Genomic DNA, 10,506 nt, shown 5'->3' on the forward strand with positions numbered 1-10,506 from the left:
TATGTGGTCAAGATCTTCTTATTGGACAATTTCTTTTTTGTATATTAGTGGATAATATGTGAGTGAGTATTTAAATTATATAATATTTTTATAGAATGTATCTGCCTCTCAAACAAAACGCATCGTGTTGTATTTGATTGAAATAAATTTTATAAAATTTTAAAATGTATTTATAAATATAGAATATGTATATTATTGAAATGAAAGTCTTTTTTAAATTTACTTAATTGAATTTAAAAAAATTCATATAATAAATTTAAATTTTAAAAAAATAATAAAATTTGTCAAAAGAATTTGCATTAATAAGTGAATATAATTTTCTTAAAATGATTTTTTTTAATTAAATATTTTAAAAAAATAATTGAACTTAACTTACAGAGTTCATATAAAATTAATAATATTCTTTTTTTCTTCAGAAATTAAAGAGTTCATTAATCACAGAAAGGGGTAGAGAATAAATTGAGCCATCTCAGAGGGGTTGTGCTATTATCACAAACATTTGAATGGACAAGAACTTTCGTAGCTAGTAGATGAACAATCCAATTACAAGTACTGGGAACATGCATAAAAATAGCCTCCTGCAGTAAACCAGTTTTCAGCTTGTCATCCTCTATAATAAAACTAATATCAGGACTTACCATTAACAGCATCAATTAACTCTTTTGCATCACCTTCCAGAATAACTCTTTCAAAGCCTTACTTCACTGCTAACTGAGAAGCCTCTCTAAGTGCCATAGCTTCCAAAACCATTGGGCTTGCGTTGTTTTCGATTTGTTTTACACCAGCAGCAACAATGCCACCAAAAAGCATTCCTAGAAATAACAGCAATTAAGCTTCTATTAGCACTTTCTCAGGTGCTTGCATCAAAATTAGTTTTAATCCATCTCTCTATTGGAGGCTGCCATCTTTATACACCCACATTACAGGTAGGAGGCACACTTAAAGGGGGTCTGTCAGCCTTCACGAGAGTGTTTGCTCTAAGAAATTCCTGCATCTCTCTAATCTATATGCTGTGTTACAAATATCAATAGGAGATTATACAGTTTCTTCAAAGATCAAAGATACTCTGGCCTTCCAAATCTTCCATAACACAAAAAAATATATCAAAGCCTCTCCTTAAAATTTACAACACATCAATTAAAGCCATCCATTTGCTCCTAGTATTCTGTCCTATAAGCAAATATGGTCTAGCACCCAAATTAGTGACAGCCTAAATAGCTTTAGATTTATGACATTCAAAAAATAAATACACAACTGATTCATCATTCCCACAAGCATAGCATCCCATATTAGCACTAGGAATACGACTGTTGATATTCCAACCAGTAGGAAGACAATTATTAAGCAAGACCAGTAGGAAGACAATCATTAAGCAAGCTCCGTAAGAAAATAATGACCTTACCAGGAAGTTGCATGCTCCACACCTTCATCCAATCAAAATTCCCAGAAAAGTTAGTTACATTAGTATCCCTACTTCTCGTCAAATGATAAGCTGATTTGATAGAGAATTTTACCCGCTTTGTTGCGGTGCCATCTTATCATTTGAACTAAGCTGGCTCACTCACATCTTCAAAATTAAACTAGCACCACAGTTAAGAAAAAAAAGCTCTTCGACTACATCTTGCTTGCACTCCACTTTCCTTGAATTAATAAGATGATAAACAGCCATGCCCCAAAATTTAAGCGTGACCGTCGTATTGCATCAAAATCTAGTCTGAAGATAATATAGGACATCAATCATATTATCAAAACTTTTAAATCAAACTAGACACATTCTCAACTTAAATTTTTAATAAGTTCTGAACAGTATTAAATCTAAAATAATTCGACTACATCTTGCTTGCACTCCACTTTCCTTGAATTAATAAGATGATAAACAGCCATGCCCCAAAATTTAAGCGTGACCGTCGTATTGCATCAAAATCTAGTCTGAAGATAATATAGGACATCAATCATATTATCAAAACTTTTAAATCAAACTAGACACATTCTCAACTTAAATTTTTAATAAGTTCTGAACAATATTAAATCTAAAATAATCAACTTACAATACTTTGAAATCTCAATAATACACAAGTTTATAATTCTAAAGCAATAAACTAAATCCTATTAAAACTAGTAAAATAATATTCTCTAATACTCCTTCTAGTAATCAACAACACTAGATCAAATTACTTATTTCATGTGGGAAAAAATTTAGGGGGGAGTAAGCTACTACTTGCTTAGTAAGTAAACTCTCACATTCAATATCGAATCAAACAAAGTTTTATATTATATAACATATACTATTTAAATATTTCATGAAGGCTTGCTATAAAAGAATAAATTAAAACTTAAAGCTTAAACAAAGTTTGCAGCTACGATCACTATTATTATACCCATGATATGAGCCAAATTGACTAAGCAATCAATGAAATAAAACTAACTTTATACCGTTAGTATGGGCCAAAAGAATAATAATTTTGAGTTAGAAAGAAATATTGAGAAAACTCTACCTTCATTTAAACAGAGAGGTTTTTTGTAACTATAGACATAAATTACTAAGAAAGAACTCAGTTTAGGAAAGATTTTCATTGAATGACAGAAAAATTTCCAAATCCTAGACCACGTTGGATTCTCTCCGATCTTCAACTCAACCGCCTCATCATCTCGAGAGACTCGCAGATCAACAATCTATGGTGACAACTTGAGGGTTCTCCCCACATCTAGCATCAATAGACTCTCCTTTTCTAACTGATTTTCTTTTTTTGTATTTTTTATGATTCTAGAAACATGTTTAGGTTGATTTTTGAATGGCTTTTTATTCATTTACATGATTAGGTTAAAGTTTATCATCAATTAACATGTTTCTGATTTTATTAGATTTTGAATATGATAATACGATCTATCATAGGATTTGAATATTGATAATATGAATATGTTCGATTTTGAATCTGATAGTTAAAAGAGTTAGAATTATATGATTTGTATCTTTTTTATGAATGATTATGTGATTACATGAAAGTTTTAGGGTTGTATGTTCAAATCGAGAATTTGTTATGCAAGATGTTCTGGCCTTCTGCCAATTTGTTATTTTCTGTGTTTATGTTATTTTCTATGTGTTTTAGTCTATTTAATTTATGTTCTATGCTTTTATTTCATTATTTCATGTTTTTAATCATTTTATCCTTTTTGTGCATGTAAAATTGGCTCCTGGACAGAAGAACTTGAAGGAAAATCACAGAACCATCCTAATCAAGCCCTAGAGCCGATCGGCTCTTTGACCTGAGTCGATTGGCTTTGCAACACTTTTGCTCTATTTTTGGGATTTTATTAGATTTTGGCGATATTTTGTGTACTACAGCTTATTTAATGCGTTTTTCTTATGATTTTTAGTTATAGAAGGGTTGTAATAGTTAGATTTATTTTTCTACACTTTAATTCCTGTATTGTATTAATGGATGCCAAATATCTAGCGTCTAAATGCCGAATTAAAAATTGACACATAGACTTTAAGTTAAAATTGGACCTTAACATGAAAAAGTAATCCATTAGGTTAAAGGATGGTAATGATGGGCTTAAATTAGAATCCGTATAAACTTAGTAGTTTTTATCATGATCTAATTAAATTAATTAGGCACACTAGAATAAGGATCATACAATTGAGTCTCAACATAAAAGGTAGCTCATTTAAGCTTAAAGGTTAGAATTAAATACATAATTTGTAATTAGACTAGACTAAGTAGGCTTTTGTACATAATTAAATAGTTAAATAGACTAACAAATCAAACATAAATTCGGCTTAAATAAAATGAGCTAGACTTAGGAGGACCTCACATGCTGCAATGGATACTTATAAGAAATATAACTGTCGCATTTATAACGAATCAAATATGGATTGAGCTTAAATAACATGGGCTAGACTTAGGAGGAGCTCACATGTGTAATACCCAGAATTTTTTCCTTATTAATGACTATATTAATAATAATTAATAAATGAGTTTTTATTTAAATTAGTTTTACTTTATTTTTATTTGGTTTGATTTGAAATGATTTAATGGAAATTTTAATATTAAACAATTAAATGAGTTATTTTTTTTCTATACCCAATTAGTTGGATATTTAAGGAATTAATCAAGTAAGTTATTTGAGGAATAAATTATATTTTTAGTTATTCAAATTTTTTCCAAATGTATATATATATATGTATATATATATATATATATATATATAAATAAAATATATATTGGAGAATTATGAAAGAATTTGTAAAGGGTGTTTTTATAAAAGAATTTTAGAAAAATTGGTATTTTAATTAGCTAGTGGTATTTAATTTTAAGTTGGAAAATATTTAGCAAATTTGCTATTTAATTTAATTGTGTGTTAGGACTAAATTGAAAATTTCTTTTGAAATAAGGATTAAAAGTATAATTTTATTATTATGGGGTCTTAATGGAAATTTGTAAGTTTGGTATTTTTATAAATAAATATGTCGGTCAGGGGTATTTATGTAATTGTGTATTTTCGATAATTCTATTTTGGCCCAAATTAATTAGCTAGGGGCTTAATTGAAAGACTAAAGGAAAGTTTAGGGGTTAAATTGAAATTCTACAAGGTAAAATTGTCGTAATTTAGAAAGTTGAGGGACCTAAATTGTAATAAGGAAAAGTTTGGGGCTCAATGTCGATATAGAAGAAAGGCAGAGGAGAGAATTGTCGGGGAGAGAGAGTGAGGCGAGTTGAAAGAGAGAGAAAGGGGGGGTTGCAGCGTCGGTGGCGATCGCCGAGGCCGCAGAGCGCTGGCGAGTGCAACGGCAGCGGCGGCCGGCGAGTGTCGTGAGGTGGCGTGGTTTCTCGGCTGCGTTTAGCATCCGTTGGCTGCGATCTCAGTCTTAAATTGACCGGTGAGTTGAAGGCTTCCTTTTAGCGGCAGCGGCGTCGGTTTTGGTGGCCGGAGGAGGGAGTTCCGGCGAAGTGGTGGCAGCCGCGTTTTTCGAATTTTCCAATGAGCTCCGGCGGAGGATGGATGATCGGAGGACGTATCCCGACTCTTCTTAGCTCAAGCTTCGCAATGGCACCGGTTTCGTGGCGATCGGACTCCGTTTGCGAATTGACTACCGAGATCGTTCGCAAATCTCTCGGGATGATCGGGGGTTAGATCGGAAAATCAGAAGTGGGGATCGTCATCAGCGCGTCATTTCGAGTCCGATGGTGAGTTCGGATCATCGATCGGACTCCGGCAGTTGGAGGCGAGTTGACCGAGCGATCGAGCGTTTCAGTAATTTTCTCTGGCCCGTTAATTTTTGGAAATTCTTTGATTTAATTCTTGCTTATTATTTTATGTTGAGTATTTGATATTTGTGAGTAAAAAATAATTGTCTGTCGGTTTGCCTGCCTTGTGTTTTGTGCTGTGTGGCGGAGTCGGGAAAATAGTGAAGTTTGGGGACTCGACTCCCGTTGTTTGAATTGTTGGATATTTGAAGTATTTTTCTGGCAAGTCCTGGATCCATTTTTACGGGGGGTAAATGTTCGTGTTGTAGGGGAGGTTCTGCTAGATTTTCGGTAGAATTCTCCCGAATCGGGATTCTTAGACAATCAGTCCTAGAAGTCTAGACCTAGGATTAATGATCGATTGTTTAAGCGTTTTGATAAATTATTTTTCCGTGATTAGATGATCTGTCTGTTCGGCTCGCTCCAACTGAGGCTTCAGAGCAAAGCTAGGAGGTCGCCAAATCAGTGAGTTAAAGTCACTTAATCGTTGCACTATTGCTAAATCTGAATTTAATATGCTATTTTAGAAATTTATGAGTAATATGATGATTAGTATCGCAATATAAATAATTGCACGTTGCTTTACCCTAAAGTTTTTTAATCTTTATTTCAATATGTGTTGAATGATTTCATTAGACAATGATATTTATTAAATGTGATGATTGCGATCTGGGAATGTGGCTTTCGTAGAACATGCCACCTGATGGGTTACATCAGGGCCGTTTGCGCACTGGTAATGATCATGGACTGGTAATAAGATTATTATGAGTTTTGCTCTGGTCGAGCATGGCTCTCTGGGCTGATTTGAGTAAATTACGGTAATAAGATTATTATGAGTTTTGCCCAAGTCGAGCATGGCTCTCTGGGCTGATTTGAGTAAATTGCCGGAGATAAGGTCCCTGGTCGAGCATTGCTCTCTGGGCGCCAGCTTATTTGGATGCTTAAGTGACCAGACTGAAGGTAAGGTCCCTGGTCGAGCATTGCTCTCTGGGCGCCAGTCTTATTGGAATAAGAGAGCTGAAAGCCTTGGGTAGATAGTGAATATTACGTGACCCGACTAGAGTTAAGGACCCTAGTCGAGCTTCGCTCTCTGGGCGCCAGTCCTATTGGAATGAGATGACGGAGTAAAGGTCCCTGGTCGATCATTGCTCTCTGGGCGTCGGTTTATTTGGATTAAGAGAGGCAAAAGGCTACTAGAATTTGGGGTTAGGGTTCTATTGAGCCACTCGTCCCGTAAAAGTAAAAATATATTTTTATTTATTTATTAATTATGGTATGATTATAGTATGATTGGTATTTATGTGTATGGTTGATATATTGATTCAAATAATCTATATTTTCTGTGAAGAATGCAATAGTCCCCAGATTATTTGATTTTAACTCACTCTCGAGACTGACAATCTCCATTTACTATTTTTCAGATTCGTGACTGTTAGTCTTCCCGCGACTATTACTCAGTAACCCGACTTCTTCATCATCGGGTGGTGTATTTGATTTGGTATGTTAATTTTTAAAATCTTAGATTCTCCGCAGTAGTAATAGTAAATGTATCAGTTGTAAATTTTATGAGTTTCGGGTCTCGTCTAATTTTTTCTGGCAAATCGAATTAATTGTAAATTTAATGGTTACGAAATTGTGGAATCAATAGTATTAATTGAGATGAGATTTGTTTAAGTCAGTGAGTGTCAGGCTTACTACGGGATTCGATGGCCTTAAGTCTACCCATTCCCTAGTGCCGGTCACGGGCCCACAGTTGGGGTCGTGACAACATGCTGCTTATAAGAAATATAATGTCGCATTTATAGGAAATAGCACGTTACATAATAAAATTAAAAACTAAAATATAGCTTTCAGATCCATCTCTAGATGTGACGAAGCTTCCATATGGAATCTAGTACGCTACTCAATTGATAAAAATGTCCTGAAAAATTTACCCGAGTTGCGACTGCCACCTTCACGGTAGTCTCTATAATTAGTTAGTATATTCTTAATTAGGTTGAAAAACCTTGTACTGTCATAGTTGCTAGAAATACTTAGGTGTACGCTCGAAAATACTAGCGACAAATACTAAGAACATTTTTACCTTAAAAAATTTCAGCTTACAAAAATACGCTATTTTAAGTATAAAATTTATAAAAATATGCTGATTTTTATAAATTAAAAGTCATATAGTTAGTGACTGCAACCTTGTTTCCTAACTATACAAAATGTCACATCAACCTATAACATTTAATAAAATAATTAAAATCCAACTCATCATTGTGGTCTAATGGCTAATGTGTAACTATAATAAGCTAATAGACAATTAAATAAAGATTTTACTTACTGTTCTGTATTCTTACTTCTTTTTAATGTTTTATCTTCTGAAAACGTCACATCAAGAAGTAGGTGCATTAGTGACTTTTTTTCTTTTTTAACTAATTGCTTTTTAATGATAAAGTTGTGATTTTTTCAAAAAAATATTATCCCAACTTTTTAGTTTGCACTTTGTCCCAAAGTTGAATATTTGACCCAATATGACGTGCATTTTGATATTTTTAGGTGAGAATGGTGGTATGTGTGTGTTCAATTTTTCTCTATATAATTTTATAAATAATACAATTAAAATTAAAATTCTTAAAAAACTGAAATAAGTTTAGATAATTTTTAAAATTATTTTAACTTTAAAATTAATTAAAAATAAAAATATTTTTAGTATTAAAAAAATAAATAAGATTATAATTTAATAAATGGTACAAGACTTTTCTTGAAAAAGATAGATTTTCAAGTAATTCAAGTAAATTTGAAATAGAATCAAATCAAAATATATCATTTTAAATTAAATCTATAAAAATAATAAAAATACTAGCAATTAATACGTAATTTTCATTTAATTATAAAATTAAGTCTATTATTTTATAATTCTACTATAATTCTACTATAGCCACTGATTTACTTTTTTAAGATATATATTTTTTTATGTTTAAGACACATTTTTCTTGTTTACTATTCATAATTTTTTATATATTTAAAAATTAATCAAACATTAATCAAATATCAACTATATTCATCTTAAAATCAACAAAACATCAATCAAACACCAATAAAAAGTAAGAAATTATTATACATTACAAAAAAGAAGTATCATAAAATAAGTATTCTTGGCCATGTATGTTTGCTGATTTCATGGTAAGCCAATATGCAAAGTATCCATAATCAGTTCATGACTTCACTATCTTTTTTCTTCTTTAATTGTTTTCTACATCAACAAAATAAATAATAAATCATAATTAAATACAAGTAAGGTAAATTTAAACATCGAAATATAATTTTTTTAATAAAAAGAATTAATTTTTAATATTTTAGAACTTATTCAACAAGTAAAATAACAGTTCAAAGAAAGAGATTAAAGGCACTTCTTCATATATTTGAAAATCAACCAAACATTCACCATATCAATCTTAAAATCAACCAAATATCAACTAATTATCAACAAAATTATTCAATTACTAAAAAAATCTTAAATAAACAAAAAAAGCATAAATTGACATAAAAGAACTATAACGAAACTGTAAATATAGCTAAAAAATTAGAACACTAACTTTTACTAATACGTATGTCTAAAAAGAAACACAAAGAGATAAAGAAGGAGAATTATGAGAGATTCATACTGTCCCACAAGCTTTGCAACTTTTTAAGAAAATTCACTGTCACCCGTGATTTAGACATTATGGCTAGGGCTCGAACCAAACGTCTCATAAGCTACTCGGAGCTCGACTTAATAAAAAGCTCGTTTGAGATTTTTTGTTAAGTTAATCAAGCAGAGCTCGAGTTTAGTTATGAGCTCGATAATTTTATCAAATTGAGCTTGATAGAGTTTACTTTGTTTAGCTCACGAGCCTGCTTGTTTATTGGCTTGCGAGCCTACTCGGGAGCTCGAGCTCGGTTCATTTAGGAAACTCATGAACATGCTCCTGACTAAGCTCGTTTATGAGCTCCTGAGCTCGTTTATGAGCTCGTCTATAAGCTCCTTTAATAACTCGAGTTCAAGTTCAAATTTATTTTTATTTTTAAAATTAAAATTTTGTATATAAATATAATATAATATAATTAATTTTAATATATATTATAAATTTATTATTTATATTACTTATTCAATATATCAAAATTCTTCATCGGAAATAACATCAATAAATAGTGTTTCATATGTATTTTCGTATAATTAGATTTATTTGGATATTTTTAAATAAATTCAAGTTAAAAGCTAAGTTGGCGATTGAATAATTTAAAAAAATAAGTGTACAAGAACTCATAGAGGATTGACAACTTTTTTTTGATAATATTTTAGTAATATTCATGATGAGAGAGAAATGGTGGTAAAACTTTGACATTAGAAAAAGAAGAAAGGAGACAACTAGCATAAAAATCAAAATTACTCGGTTATCTTGATAGAAGAGTATATAAATGTAAGGAAAATTTATAAAGAAAGAAAACGGACATAAAAATATAATGATTTCAAAAATTGACATACTGAGTGATAAAGGCCCAACATCTTTTCCTTTTCTTTTTTCCATGACAATAGAAGAAATTAGTAACAAAAAAATATTTTCAAAAAGTTAACTTTTTCGAAGAATTGAAGAGAAGAAAAAATGCACAAGAAAAATAAAAGAATGGTCTCATCTTTTTGTTCTATTAGAAATTTGACATTCCTTCATTTTAAAATTGGCAAAAAGGAAAAAAAAAAATTATAATGTAAAGAATTTCTAAACTTATCACGTGGAAAATAAAAACAAGACTTGACAGCTGTGGGATTTGAACCCACGCCCTTTCGGACCAGAGCCTAAATCTGGCGCCTTAGACCACTCGGCCAAACTGTCGTCAGTTGAAACTTTAATTCTTTGTAGTTAAATATATATTTGTATCACGATCAAACTTACTTGCAGGACTGGTATACAAAGAAGTAGTAATTATCTTTTCGAAGAGTTTAAGGCTCCTATTAATCCAACCCTGTACGATACTTGGAATGTCTCATTCACGTGTCACAACAAAACTATTTGAATAAATATTACAGGAATTGCTCCTTATAAGTACTACTTATGATGAGTATGTTCCCTCTTCATACATTTCCCATTCCATGGGATACTTCTTTTAGCTTGCCTTTCACCTTTCCTTTTAAAAGCCACCTATAAATTCAACCTAACTACTTTTCTCATTTTAAATTTCTTTTTCTGTTTTTTAATATTCTCAATGCTTTTACACTAATTTTATTATTATGATT

The 10,506-nt window shown here is 31.3% G+C and overlaps 1 non-coding gene across 1 annotated transcript; it reads right to left on the minus strand.

Annotated features, from left to right (window-relative positions):
- Window positions 1–10,025: 10,025 nt before the first annotated feature.
- TRNAL-UAG lies at window positions 10,026–10,105 on the minus strand. The gene has a single exon. It is a non-coding gene; the product is annotated as a tRNA-Leu (tRNA).
- Window positions 10,106–10,506: the final 401 nt, after the last annotated feature.

Source organism: Ricinus communis, chromosome 1, assembly GCF_019578655.1.
Source record: "Ricinus communis isolate WT05 ecotype wild-type chromosome 1, ASM1957865v1, whole genome shotgun sequence".
In the NCBI taxonomy this organism is placed as follows: Eukaryota; Viridiplantae; Streptophyta; class Magnoliopsida; order Malpighiales; family Euphorbiaceae; genus Ricinus; species Ricinus communis.